Source organism: Strongylocentrotus purpuratus, unplaced genomic scaffold (assembly GCF_000002235.5).
Source record: "Strongylocentrotus purpuratus isolate Spur 01 unplaced genomic scaffold, Spur_5.0 spur5_contig_865, whole genome shotgun sequence".
Taxonomy (NCBI): domain Eukaryota; kingdom Metazoa; phylum Echinodermata; class Echinoidea; order Camarodonta; family Strongylocentrotidae; genus Strongylocentrotus; species Strongylocentrotus purpuratus.
The window spans coordinates 553,602-567,748 of NW_022145574.1; positions in this window are offsets into that span (position 1 = coordinate 553,602).

Genomic DNA, 14,147 nt, shown 5'->3' on the forward strand with positions numbered 1-14,147 from the left:
GTATACTTGAGCTAGTCGAGAGAGGACTGACAAAGTAAAGATGCGAGAGAGATAGAATGAAGATAAATGCACGGATATATAGAGAAACCCTGAAAATCTGAGATCTAGAGTGAGTGAGAAAAAAGTATATATGTAATGGTCAAAATTAATTAAACAAAAAAGTTATTTATTATATGTGATCGAGCAGCTTGACCCCCAATGTTATATTCTGCACCGTGAAAGGCATCATCAGCCTCATCAATGACTTGGATGTCGTCCTCCATATCAGGTTCTCGCAGCTTCTTAGAAATGTTGAACAGAATGCAACACGCGTTGATCACGTCGCATGCTCTCTTTGGCTTCATGGCTAAGCCGTGGCCGATGAGACACCGGAATTTATTCTTGAGCTGGCCATTCAACATTTCTATTTTTACCCGCGTCTTCACATGGGCACTGCAGGAAATGACAATTGTATACAAGAAAATAATAGTAAAATATGTGCAGCATCAGCATGTTTTGGGAGGATGGGGTGGATAGAGAGAGACGGTTTAGTGTTGACACTTTTTTCTGTTTAAATTTTGAAAGAATGGAAGTTAAATTAAGTTAATTCATCATCAATTTAAAAGAAGAAGATGTAACCCTCAATTTCACACCCACCCCAATCGTAGGCAAAGTAATAACCCTCTAAAAAAATTAGGCAGGTAGTTTTCAAAAGAGAAATAGATAGATTACATTTCTTATTATTTTCTTTGAGGTTTGATAACTATACCTCCATGAACCACTGGTCCCTTTTCTCTAAAAAAAAATTGAAGAGGGTTGTCTACAAGCTTCTACCCATGGTATTTCATCAAAAAAGCTATACATAGATGAATATATATATATATAAGCCTACACACTTTCAACAGTTTATAAGGAATCACTTTTTTTGTTTTTATTTATGCAGTGTATTATTGGAGGCCCTAAGGCAGTGTTATTTGGGCTTGTGTCGTATATCATCATGCATCTTTGGCCGATTTCATATTATAACGATTGGGTGGTTTAATCTGTACATACTTGTTGTAGGATTTCTCCTGGTCGGTTGAGGGATTCAACACCGGGGTCATTAGCCACTCAAGAAGGGGGTATCCGGAGTCTCCCAGCAAAATTCCTTTGTACTCTCTCTGCTCGAACTTCCTCGCGAGTCTGCTCATTTGTAGTATTCTGCTATCGTGGGTCGATCCTGGCCACCTTCATTGAATACGAGTTATAAAAAATAAGATTAGTTCATGTTATTTCACTTTATATAATATTAATGATAACCATGCAAATAACAGCAATATATGAATGTGCTTGGGACAAGGAAGAAAAAAACTTTCAAGTCTTTTAGGGAACTAATCCCTAACGTTGATCATTCTATAAGACATTTAGGAGGATCATCGGTCCCCTCCCCATCCCTATAGGAAAAAGAAGAAATAAATAACTAATTTCTATAACAGGCACATCGTGCCCCTTTGCAAAAAAAATAATAAATAAAAATCATGTACACACAACCAGTACCAGCCCATCCCTTCCCCCTAAAAAGAATAGTTTATTGACCTGTTATTTATATCTAAATTTGAGGTACTATAAACAACATCAAAGGAAACAAAGGCAGTTTTTAATTTGCAAGAGGGCAGGATCGAGTGCCCTTTTATAGAGCCGAAATTACCCTTTCTATGGTAATTGGCCTTGTTACAGGTAGTAGCCCTTACTTGCACACCCTCCCCAATTTCGATGTTATTCCATGGATATCGGAGCTCTTAATAGGCATGATAATAAATTTATTATCATGTCTATTATTATTATTAAATTTAAGGTACTTTATAAAGTACCTTAATTTTCAAAAACCAGAGCAAAATAGGACGGATAGTTTTCAAATGAGAAGTGAATAGATTTTTTTAATATACCATACCCTAGTCGAAATAACCTTTTAAACAGACAATATTGCTTGACACTTTACAGAGCTCTATTTCGTTTATCCAGATACAGAACTTCTTATCCATTCATTAATCAATTCTCCCATTTCATTGATAGTTGGGTACTGGCCTAATTAACTAGCATGAGCAATTAATATTTTACTCCCACTTCTACTTAAATAAACTGAATTGAATTGAATTGAAATATAATGCACAGATTGCCCCAATATTTTAATCAGCTTGAATTCCGAATAAAAATCTCTATCTATCTCTCTCTCTCTCTCTCTCTCTTACTCTTTATCTATCAATATTTCTAATCTCAGTTTGGCCCTTTCTTTCCCTCTTTTTTTTGGACAGATCTGAGAAGGTGTTTAACATACCCCCTCTGTTTACCCCATCGCCTTATTATGGTTGGTTTTTTTTTTGTTCACCTTGCCACCACATTTGAGATGAGGAAATCAGGCCCACAGATCAGCTGGACGTTGATGCTGTGGCGGTTCTTCCTGTTCACGTATAGGTGTTCTATGGGCTTGAGCTTGCTGCCATGTAGATGTACGTGCGTGCAGTCTATTACCCCTACCACCTTTGGGAAACCTGCAACCGCGAAGAATTGCTCCTGAATATGGAGGACATCTCTCTCGCTCTTCGGAAATTTGATGAACTGATATAAGAAAGAGTGGGCAGTGCCAAAGAGTGCAAATACGAGGTGACGATAGCTATAATTGCTCTGTTTTTGCAATTTGGATTGCGTTCAATTAATTGTTGATAAATAACATTAGTCATGACACAATTTAACATGCATGGGACTGACTTTGCAAGTTTTCTAATTTTAGCGACCGAAACTACAGTTGCTACGGCGTAAGTTACAAAATAGAGCTAAATTAAATGAATACGTCATCCCATTATAGCTTAGTATCACATTGTAATTATTGTGCTTGTCTTATCAGGCTGTAAATACAGTAAATTATAGCTAGCTAAGGTGCTAAATTTGTTCTCGTAGGCTAGTCTGATCAAGCCAGGGCTAGCTAGCTTAGCCTTAGCCGCTAGCGTAGCGTAGACCCACAGTATACGATACGACAATTAACTGCAATAAGTGCAAGCAAACTAAGGAAAAATGGAGTAAACTCTACTTCTAGATTATGATCTACCTTTTGTTATCATCAAATAGACTTTCAGAAATCAGAATATGTTATCTAATAATCATGCTAATGCTCCTAAAAACTGCTAAAATTTGAAAATCAAAATGTAGACCCTATAAATTATGAAAATAAAATAAAAATCAGTGACTGCTAAAAAGAACTTGTCTAAATTGAAATTAAAGCAACACATTGAATTGTTTGGATAATTCTAAAAACTAAGTTAAAAAAATGTCTACTCACTTGATTTCTTCTACGGAATAGGGCCTTGGTGACCCGTCGTATGGCCCTTGAAGTCGAGGCAATGCTGATCCCATGCATTGTCCCAACAGTCGTCAAGAGGGCCCCCGAAGCAAAAAATGCTAGCGCTAGAAATATCTGCAATGAAGCAGGGAGGGCCCTCGATCTTCCTGTTGGGTGTTCGAGATCAATACGGAGGAGATGTATGAGGTAGATGCATCCCCGGCGAGAGAACCGATACCTCTTACGGAGCTCTGTGTCGCAATAGGCGTCTAAGGGGTTGGTTCGATCCCTAAAAACTCTCTCTCGCCGGAGAGCTCTACCGACAGCTTCCTCCACCATGGCAGCCATTTTACATGTAGATTTACGCATGACTTAAGCAGAATTACGCAGGGTCTGGACCATGCGTAGTTTTAAGCATGACTTAGTGCAGTTACGTATGACCTAAACCTTTGTGAAACAGAATATACGTATGACCTAGAATCTACGCATGACTTAGCCATTTACGTAGGACTTTGGGCTTTACGCAGGACTTTACGCAGGACTTAACTCTTTGTGAAACACCTCCCAGCATTTTCGCAGTGGATACCGTTACAGCGAACTCAACAGGCTAGCTAGAAAACAACAACGTATACTTTGTGCAATGGGAAGGTTATATATGAATAAAATAATGAAAACATGAATATATGATACAGATATTTTATTCATTTATTTATTTATTTATTCAAGTCTTCTATACAGGGTGGCCCTTTCAATAACGAGTATTGCTCTTCCAAGGGGCCCTGTCTATACAATTAAAAACATGTAAAACATTGCACATTAATATGGTATACATACAAATAAAACCGATATACAAAGTAACTAAAATTACAACAAGAAATACGAATACAATATATGAAATATTTTTAAAAAAAAAAAAAAAAAAGAAAAAAAAAGTTTAAGAATAAATATTGCAAATGAAAGAAGAAGAAGAAGGAAAGAAAAAAAGTGTTTGTCAGAGGGCGTTTTGGATACTGAGAAGCTTGCATTGCCTCTTAAAGGACAATAGGGACACACTAACACGTACATTAGGAGAGAGGTTATTCCACATGAGTGACCCTTGGTAGTGAAGGGATCTTTTGAAATAATCTGTTCGGGGAGTTTTAATGAAGAGTGGAGATTGTGCAGAATGCCTGGTATAAATAGAAATCTTTCTCGGGATAACTATTGGCTTGAGATATAAAGGCGTGAGATTATTTTGAATTTTGTACATATTTAAACAAATTTGGTAATTAATTCTTTGACGTACTGATTGCCAGGAAAGTTCAGTCAACATAGTGATGTGAGGGGTAAAAAAATCAGCTTTAAGTATGAGTCTTGCAAAACGGTTTTGTAGTTTTTGAATTCTTGAAATATGACACATTGCACTTTGTCCCCTGATAATATTGCAATAATCGATGTGCGGTAAAAACAAACTATTATAAATCATTAACAAAATACGTTTCGGTAAAAGATATTGAATACGTCTGATATAACCAATAGTTCTTGATAACTTATTACATAATGTATTAATGTGGCAGTTCCACCGTAAGCAAGAGTCAATTATCAAACCAAGATATTTAAATTCATTAACCTGTTCGAGTTTGTTGGTGTTTACATACATTTCTAGTTTCTTATTTTTCACTTTAGATTGAGTTCCAATTAACATGCATTTTGTTTTCTTTACATTAAGGGTTAACCGATTATCATCAATCCATGCAAGGATTTTATTCAGTGCTAGCTGTAACTCTTTCTGGACAAGAGAACATGATTTCCCTCGACAAAATATAGCGGTATCGTCAGCGTACACACATAGTTTAAAAGAATTACCAAATTTAATATTACATGCATCATTAATGAATATAGAGAACAATAGAGGCGATATCATACTCCCTTGCGGGACACCTTTCGATATAGGTCTAAAATTGGAAAGACTATCGTTCACCTTAACACATTGTTCACGGTCATGTAAATAATTAGAAAACCAAATAGCCTCTGTTTCTTTTACACCATACGTTGATAATTTAGATAAAAGTAGTTCATGAGAAACAGAATCGAATGCACTTTTCAGATCAATGAAAACAACTCCGGTCACCAAGCCTTCTTCTATGTTACGTAACAAGTATTCATTTACATCAATTAAAACGCTATTTGTTGAGTGCAGTGGGCGAAAGCCAGATTGGAGTGAACTCAATAGTTCATTGTTAATAAAATACTTGTATAGTTGAGAATGTACAGCCTTTTCTAGAATTTTCATTATATGCGGAAGAACCGATATAGGTCTATAGTTAAAAATCTCTTGTTTACTCCCGTTTTTATATAAAGGGGTAACTCTTGCTTTTTTCCATTCTTTCGGAATACAACCTGTACGAAGGGAGGTATTAAAGATATGAGTGATTACTTCACAGATAAAAGCACCCCCTTCTTTCAAGAGGAATGGGTGTAAGGAGTCAAGGCCCGGTGATTTCTTTGTACTTAGACTATTCAGTTCTTTAAATACGTAATCTTCCGTCTCATATTTAAACTTGAACGTTTCAAAAGTGCAGTGACTTTCTTCAGACGTATCACTGGATGAATCATCACTTTGAGGTGTAAAATGTTCATTAAACAAATTAGCAACTTTAAACGGTTCAGTTTCTATTTTATCAGTGACTGTATCGTGAATTGCTAACCGATTGTTATTAACAGAGGGGGAAATTCTCTCAAAGTTTTCCAAGTATTTTTAGAGTTAGATTTATTGATATCGAATTGATGTAGATAATAGTCTTTCTTAAGTTTTTTATTCCAATTATTTAATTTATTCCTAGCAACTTGAAAACGTTTCCAGATGGACATATCATTTTTATCTTTGTTACCATGTTTACCATCAAATCGCTCTTTAAGATAATCTCGTTCTCTTGAGAGAGAAATGTAATCATCAGTTATCCATGGGGAAGGGTTCTGTCGTTTGTTAAGCTGCTAAAGTGAAAACTCCGCTAAAGTGTAACCTGCCGCCTAAGTTTTTGAAAAAGAAATTCACTTCAGCGAACGGGCTCGCGGCCGTAGCGGTCGTGATGCCGGCGCACGTTCGTTGTTCGTGTACGTCTGAAGCTAGCTAGCTGAACTGAGGCCAGGCGCACGCGTGATGAGATCTAGAGACTGACCGTCATGCGTTACCACACTATGTCCAGCATCTACATCACAGTTACTCATCTGCCCATCCAGTTTTAAATAGTCTTTCTACATTTCATGGAAATAGTATTAATACCGTTTTCAATATGAAATCTAACATATTGCTATTTTGGTGCCTGGATTCGATCAGATCAGTTTTTCCCAATTGTTATCATCAATATTGGTCTGTTTTCACTTAAACTTGGATACCCCTGTGGATGTATTATAAGCAACAAAAAATTTGCCCCTAAAACACTTCTGCTTTAGAGAAAATGAATAATACAAAAATTACAGGTGCTCCCCTGTCCCCCCCCCCCCCCCCCGCCCCCCTGTGGCGCCGCCCATGGCAGCAGGTTACACTTTAACATCAGGTTACACTTTATAGCAGCAGGTTACTCTTAAACAGCAGGTTAAACTTTTGCAGCAGGTTACACTTAAGCAGCAGGTTACACTTTAGCAGCAGGTTACACTTTAGCAGCAAGTTACACTATAGCAGCAGGTTACACTATAGCAGCAGGTTACACTTTAGCAGCAGGTTACACTTTAGCAGCAAGTTACACTTTAGCAGCAGGTTACACTATAGCAGCAGGTTACACTATAGCAGCAGGTTACACTTTAGCAGCAGATTACACTTTAGCAACAGGTTATACTTTAGCAGCAGGTTACCCTTTAGCAGCAGGTTACACTTACGCGCCAGGTTATTCTGTTGGGGGGGGGGTGGAGGCGAATGGACGTGCAATGAAGGAAGGGGTGTCTGAGAGGGATTCCCCCCCCCCCCCTCAGAGTTTAAGTTTTGTTTTCAATTGATGCATAAATTGCTCGATTTGGTGCATAATTTTTGCCAAAATAAAAAGAAAACAGTCGTAAGTTCAATTAACAGGAACAAGAACGCAAGGGGAGGGTGTGTCTGAGGGGGGATGTGCCCCTTCAGATGTGATTTTTTTTTTGAATTGATGCATAAAATGGCTTGCTTTGGTGCATACTTTTTGCCAAAATAAAAATAAAAAAGTCTAAAGTTCAACTAACAGGAACAAGAAGGCAGGGGGGGGGGGTGTCACCCTATTTTTCAGAAAGGTTGTTATAGATGAATTTGTCGTTTCCATTGAACAATAAGCCATAAGGTGTAGGAGATAAAAGGGAATAATTTGATTTTTTTTTCAGTTGGCGAAAGGTTTTTCATCGCAAACCAACGTTAAACTTCCGGTAATGTGAATGTAATAATGACGCGTCTAAATCTGATCGCCCGATTTGGCTTGCTTTTTTCTCTATTTTCTTTCTCCTGACCTTTCTCCTTCTTGTCCCCTTCCTTTTCTTTAATTCTCCTTCTGCTATAGTGTAACCTTCTGTTTTAGTGTAACATGCTGCTAAAGTGTAACCTGCTGCTAAAGTACCTGCTGCTATAGTGTAACCTGCTGCTTAAGTGTAACCTGCTGCTAAAGTGTAACCTGCTGCTAAAGTGTAACCTGCTGCTATAGTGTAACCTGCTGCTATAGTGTAACCTGCTGCTATAGTGTAACCTGCTGCTATAGTGTAACCTGCTGCTATAGTGTAACCTGCTGCTATAGTGTAACCTGCTGCTATAGTGTAACCTGCTGCTCAGTATAGTGTAACCTGCTGCCAGGGGCTGCGCCACAGGGGGGGGGGGCAGCTGCCCCCCTATCATTTTGAAAAAGGGAAGAAGAGGGGAAGGAGAAAGAGGAAAAGGAAAAGAAAAGGAAAAGAAGGAGAATTATGGAATAGGTGAAAGGGTCTTTATTCGTGTGAGACAGAAAGGTAGCGTGAAGAGAGGAGGGAAACCTTTGGGGAGACCGCTTGTGTATGTCGCAGAGGTAGTTGACGTTAATCGGCAGAACTTTAAGTATACAGTAAGTGTACGTCCTGCCAGAGTCACAAATAAGGTATCAAAATATGCTCATCTGACAGTAATTCACTAAGCTTCTGAGGGCTCCACCCCTTGATCCCCGCCGAGAAATGTTCAGCGGGGCCTGCATATAAGAGTGGGGTGATGGGGATTTGTTCGTCTACCCCCCCCCCCCCAAAAAAAAGAGGTTTTTGCCATTGCCGGTGTTACCATTACGTACCAATATTTGGCTCGCATAATTTCAAATTTGCCCCCCCCCCCACCCCCACCTCCCCGAAAAAACCTGGATCCGCGCCTGGCCTCATCAGTATTTATACTGATCTCCCTGAGGGCCCTGCAATTACCCGGTTCAATGGATTCAGGCTTACCCGCACACAATGTATGCACATTCTTCACTCCTTGGGAGCATTCCAGCCAGGCGTCATATTTTTTTCAAGCGCACACTTGCTAATCTAAGCACATTAGCTTTCGCATCTTACCGGGTACCCATTAATTAACACCTGGGTGGAGAGTGGCAAATGTAGATCAATGTTTTGCCATGAAATTTGTGGGGCTCCCAAAACTTTAGAGGGGCCTTAAACACCTGACATTTTCACAGACATTATTCTTTTACCGTGAAACAATCATGTGGCCATGTGGTTGGTTAGAACCAAAGATGTTTGAATTTATACTACGTTTAAAACGGTCAGCGTATCAAATTGAGCTTTCCCTCATGTTTCTGAATGTATGTAATGAACGCATTATAAACACAGCCCCTCTAAAGTGTTGGGAGCCCAAAATTGTCTTAATATTTTATAGCAAAATTTCAGTTAAATTATATAATGATGTGAAAGAGGATGTCCTTCTGCAATGATTTATACAACAAATATGTTTGAAGACGAATTTGACGAAGGAGTGCCCAATAATTTATTTAGGTTTGTGTTGTACGCAGAAAACCCTAATGTTGTACTTTCATCACTATATTCGTTTTCATAAACATGTTTTGAAAATCCATGCAGAAGTGTGTCTTAAGGGTGTCCATCAGCCTGGTGTCCATCAAATTGTTGGGCCTTCCAACAATGTAGAAAGGCTCTATAAAGCTCGGCTATAGCAATTAATAGATAGAAAGAAAAAGGAAGAAGGAGATGAGAGAGACAGAGATAAAAACAGAAAGGGCGGGGGAAGATATAGAGAAAGAGAGAGAAGGATAACGAGAGAGAGAGAGAGAGAATGAGATGAGAAAGAGAGAGAGAGAGAATGAGATGAGAAAGAGAAGGAGAGAGGGGGGGGGTTATAGAAGTGAGATATATTAAGAAAGAGAGGAAGAGAGAGAAAGAGAAAGAAAGCAGAGATAAAGGAAATAGAATATAACTAAATAAATTAAAAAATCGAGACAAATATGAGATTTGTCGCATATTTTCATCACGATTTTCACTACAAAGTTTGTGATTCGCGATGTCCCTTCAGAGCCACTGGTTCGCTTGTGTTTCCCAACAAATTACGGTTTAGCGTGTGCTCCTCAACGGTTCCACTGTGTATCAGTGTGTATATAGCGTATCCGCTGAAGTGAACCTTTTTTCAGTTTCTTAGGCGTTAGGTTACACTATAGCGTGAGGTTACACTTTAGCAGCTTCACAGTCGTTGCCTAACGGAAACTATAGGTGCATGCTTATCACAAAGTTTCACAAACAAATTTACAAATATACTCCATTTGCTATCAATATTAGTGGTATCATAAATATCATTCCAATTCAGTAATCCACCTTCATCCAAAAACTTTTCCCGGTCGAAGTTACGAAATGAACGAAACCGTTTGATAGTTGGGGTAGTATGTACTTTCTGAGTTTTAACATCAACGAAGATCAGAGAATGGTCACTAAGTCCCATTGAAACAACATCGTGATTGAAATTGTTTTTCTCCAAAGGCAGTAAAATCAAATCAATACATGTTCTACTCATATTTGTAATTCTGGTTGGTTCGCTAATAATTTGCTTTAATTGCAGATAGGTGCACATATTTTTCAATTTGGATGAAAGTGGGTTAATAGTAAGCATATTACAATTGAAATCTCCAAGAACAATAATATTCGAATTAAAATGTAAAGCTTTCTCCAACTGAAGTTCTGCTTTAGAAAAGAAATCAGTAGATGAATTTGGAGGCCTGTAAACTATAGCTATTAGATATAATTGTGAGTGTTTTAATCTCACTTCGAACCATAATATCTCAAGATCTTCTTGCTCTAGATCTTTCCTGCGATTATATATCAAATTTGAGTTAATATAACAAGCAACGCCTCCACCAGATGTATTTCTATCATTCCTTTCTACATTGTAACCACCTATATATAGTTCAGAATCTTGGATTGAATCATCTATCCAAGTTTCAGATAAACCAAGTATATCAAAGGGGTTATTATACAACATATCTTTTACATGGTCAAACTTCCCCCTTATGCTACGAATATTCAAATGGGCTACAGTGAAACTTTTTCTATTTAATTCCAATATTCTTGATGTTGGAATTTTATCTAAATGAATATTATTTGGGTTATCGTTAGTCTGAAAATTACACGTCTCTTCAAAATCATCTGAATTAAACGGCAGTTCTTTAAACAAACAAATATCGCATATCCAGTCAGCATCTGACTTAAAAAAGTTATTATCTAGAGATGAACACTTTAGATGGATCCACTTTTTACAGAGATGGCATAATACTGCATTTTGATTATTATAAACTGATTTCAAACATGATATACAAGGATATTTCTTACCCATTGGAAAGATCTGCTGAGTTTTGTAAAATGCGGAAAAGTTTATAGGGTTTCAATATCATTATCACAACGAATTGTTACTTTCCGGTCATCTTTCGTGAGGGCTGTGATTCGGCCGTCTGAGGTCCATGTTTTCTGTACGTTGTCATGTTTTCTTGCTTTGTACAACAGATGAGATCGTTTTGCTGTTAGGTCTTCGTGGATATAGATCTTGGTAGGGCGAAGCTTCGCTCGAGTGCGGTAAACCTGGTCCCTGGCGTTGTATCTTGCAAACTTTACTATGATGACTCTGGGAGAGGTATCACCTTCTTTGGTGTCTCGTGGCGTTATCCGATGAGATCGGTCGATGTCACTGGGATGGAGCACGACATTCATCTTGTCCTTGACGAGTTGGATGATGACGGAATCGGTGTTCTCCTTTGCCGTTTCTGGCACTCCGTGGAAGCGGAGACAACTTCTCCTACTGTATTGTTCCTGGTCGTCAAGGATATCGTGGATGCTGTTGACATTTCTCTGTAACTTGTGAATCTGTTGGTCGAGATCGTGTAGTTGAGATGTTTTGGCTTGTAGGTCGAGTTGAAATGCAGCATGTAATTCATCAGCTAGCTTCTCGTAAACGGTCTTATAGACGGCGTCCACTATTGTCTTGACTACGGCTGGTGAGCGCAAGGCATTCACTAATTGGTCAGTGATCAGGTCTTTCATGTCTTTCAACTCGGCGGGAGTATTTGAAAGGGGTTGTGGACAAGCCGATGTGGTTGGATGAGCAGCATCGGGCTCTCTTTCCTCGTCCGAGCTAGATTGCGGGAAGCTTAGGGGAGGGCTGTTGCCGAGAATCTCGCTCAACTTCTTCCCTCCATGGTTCCGTTTTGACGACTTGGATTTCTTCTTCTTGTGTGAAGACACGGTCATGATGTTCCACTTTTAGAATACAATTGATTCGTCTTGATGATATTCCAAGTTAGATATCAGTTCAAAAACAGATATTCCAAGTGCAAATCAGTAAAATGAGTGTTAAAAAGTAGAACGCTACTAGTGTGAATGCATGTGTTAACTAATAGAGTGCTACTTGTTAACTAATAGAGTGCTACTTCTGTTAACCATATCCTTGTCCATTATAGACAATCATTTACCATTATTGAAGTCTTTTAAGTTTTAAGTCTTAACACCTCTTTAATAACAGCGCCGAACAATGTCAAATCGCAAAAGTCTTCACAACCGCTAATGTCACTGTCACTGTCACTCTCTTCTGATGCCTTATGCATTGGTTTTTAGCAATAGACATCGCCCTTTATACAGCGGCAGAATTCCGAGCATGCCAGTGAAGATTTCTTGTAGATGCACTGGGCTGTTCTGCAGTCGCTCCTACACCCACACTTAATGTTGAGGACTATTCCGGTGCGACTGGCTGATCTCTTTCAAAATATACAGGTTGAATCGTAGAAGACTTCTTCCTCCATCCATTCTTCAATGGGTCTTATTCTAGGCTGGTATAGGGCTGGGGATACTGGCTTGCCAGCAGCCACACACAACGTCACTTGATAATAGGCACGCTGGTAACTGGCCAAAAAGCAGCCATAGTTGGTGGAAGACTCATCAATTTGAAAGGGGCTAGGCGCTTGCCACCAGCCTTCCTTGCGAAAATGATCCTTCGCATTGTGTCAAGAGAATCATTTGGTTCTTCTCCTTACATGGATGCCCCGTATGTCAAGCAGGATTCTATTACTTCATTGAGAAGGGTTTCAGTATTCCCAAAGGGTATAGAGAATCAGGATAGCTATGGATCCAAATTCTTCAGTACAGAAGTCTTTCCTACTCTGTATTAAACAGGAAACGGTGTCACTTATACCTAATGTATGGGCTCAAAGTAGAAAGGGCATGATTTTCTTGTGTTTCTTGATAACCTCATTGATATCTATGACTGCTCGAGTGTGAGATGTTGATTCCATTACCACCTTTGTTGTGTGTGGTATGCCATTAGTTTGAAAATGTAGATGGTGTGCCAGAATGAACCGAAAATCTGTATCATCGCACACAACTTTGATAGGTGAGTGACCATTCTCCGCCTCCTTTATCACGTGGTAGGCCATTATTACATCTGCTTCTTCTTCAAGTGCCCCAACAACAATAATTATTGGATGCGGATCGGGTCCAGTTACGATCAGTCGTTTGCCCTCTTGTGCTTGCATGGAACACAACTGATCTACGATCACCTTGATGACTTGATCACCTTGATGACATTTAGGATGACGTTCTGTTTTGGCAGAGGATACTCACTCTTCAGCTATTTTACACGGCTGCAACCTTTTGCATGTGCTGTTCGTAAAAAACGGACTTGATGCTGAACTCATACTATATGTCTAAAACCACATGAATACTGGTCATCTGTCTGCATATTTCATGAATGTTGCTACAGCAACATCTACGAAAGTACACACCTTTGCAGGAGAAGCAGGACACGGAACAATCCAAAGAAGAGCACATTCATCAAGCCTGATATAACATCTAGCACCTGTGCATTTTGTTGACTACCTCAACTTAGCTCCTTGAATTCAAGGCAGACTTACTTGTAGAACGTGCATCACCATTCGAACAGTGCGGGTGAATAGGGAGCCAATTCATAATAGAAGAAGGTTTTGGTTAAAATTGCTTCCCTTCATGTAGCCATGATCTCGATTACTTGGTCGTAGATCATCCCTGTATTGGCAACAAGTCGATAGCGCCTCACGAATTCTCTTTCTGTCAGCCACATCTGATTTGATTCTGTTGAGACGTACATGTACTCTCTCCTTACGGTGACAAGTGACAACTTTCTGATCTTCCCCTTTTTGCATGGCTTCCAAGTCATTCTTCAGTTGTCCAAAGAGGCTGAGAGACAAAACCCAGAGAGCAAGGGTAGAGTCATTCAAAGAGGAAGGTCCATTTCCATAGCGCATGTACGCCGTTTCAATGTTCATATCGGACCAGATGGTGCATCACATGTTCTCTATCTGAGAACTGCTTGAGAAATGCTGGTGGCAGCTAGACTTTGCATGGAAAGGAGATAATACAGCCCATAGCGAGCAAAATTTTTATGCCC